This window comes from Mastomys coucha, unplaced genomic scaffold (assembly GCF_008632895.1).
Source record: "Mastomys coucha isolate ucsf_1 unplaced genomic scaffold, UCSF_Mcou_1 pScaffold5, whole genome shotgun sequence".
Classification (NCBI taxonomy): Eukaryota; Metazoa; Chordata; class Mammalia; order Rodentia; family Muridae; genus Mastomys; species Mastomys coucha.
In genome coordinates this window covers 96620965-96622048 of record NW_022196911.1, presented here as the reverse complement: position 1 = coordinate 96622048, position 1084 = coordinate 96620965, and the positions used below count along the sequence as shown (strand labels likewise).

Below are 1084 nucleotides of genomic sequence, written 5' to 3'. Positions count from 1 at the left end.
CTTAGGATAGGAATGGTAGACACGACGTGTACTTCCAGGGTGGGGACTACAACCCAATCTGGAAATGATTCCTGGAGATGCAATCTGTACTTTTAGGTAGCTTTCTGGAAACACTCTACAGAGTTGAGTGGGGGACATGGCTCAGTTGGTAGAGGCTACGGGTGCATGAAACCCTGGATTTGACTCAGCACTGCAGAAACTGGGAGTGGAGATGCACCTGTAACCCCAGCACTTGGGAGCTGGAGACAGAGAAGTGTAAGGTCCTTATTGGCTATGTGTCAAGTTCAAGGCCAGCCTGAGACTCATAAGACCCTGTCTCCTTTTCCTTTTTTTTTTTTTTTAAAAAAAAAAAATACAAACAAAACAAAATGGGGGAGAACCAGGTGGTGGTGACACATGCCTTTAATCCCAGTGAAGCAGGTGGATCTCTTTGAGTTTGAGGCCAGCCTGGTTTACTAAATGAGTTCCAGGACAGCCAGGGCTATACAGAGAAACCCTGTCTCTGGGAGTGGGGTGGGGACCCAGCAACAAAAAGCAAACTAGTGAGATAAAGAGATGGCTCAATGGGCAAAAGCATTTGCTATGGAAGCATGAGGACCTGAGGGGAGCAAGCATAAGAAAATAAACAACACAAACTAAGGTTACTTGGCATCATCGGAACCCAATTCTTCCACCATAGCAAGTCCTGGACACACTATTACACTGGAAAAACAAGATTCAGATCTAAAATCACTTATCATGATAATGATACAGGATTTTAAGAAAGACATAAATAGCATCCTCAAAGAAATACAGGAGAACACAGGTAAACAGCTAGAAACCCTTCAAGAGGAAACACAAAAATCCCTTAAGGAACTACAGAAAAAAACTATCAAACAGGTGAAGGAAATGAGCAAAACCATTCAGAATCTAAAAATGGAAATAGAAACAATAAAGAAATCAGAAAGAGAGACAACCCTGGAGATTCAAAACCTAGGAAAGAAATCAGGAGTCACAGATGCAAACATCACCAACATAATACAAGTGATAGAAGAGAGAATCTCAGGGGCAGAAGACACCTTAGAAAACATTGACACAACAGTCA

At 42.3% G+C, this 1084-nt stretch overlaps 1 protein-coding gene across 2 annotated transcripts in view; it reads right to left on the bottom strand.

The window, feature by feature from the left end:
* Window positions 1-1084, bottom strand: part of Ttc25 (tetratricopeptide repeat domain 25) — a 29054-nt gene that overhangs the window by 6899 nt on the left and 21071 nt on the right. The gene's annotated exons all lie outside the window — the stretch shown is intronic.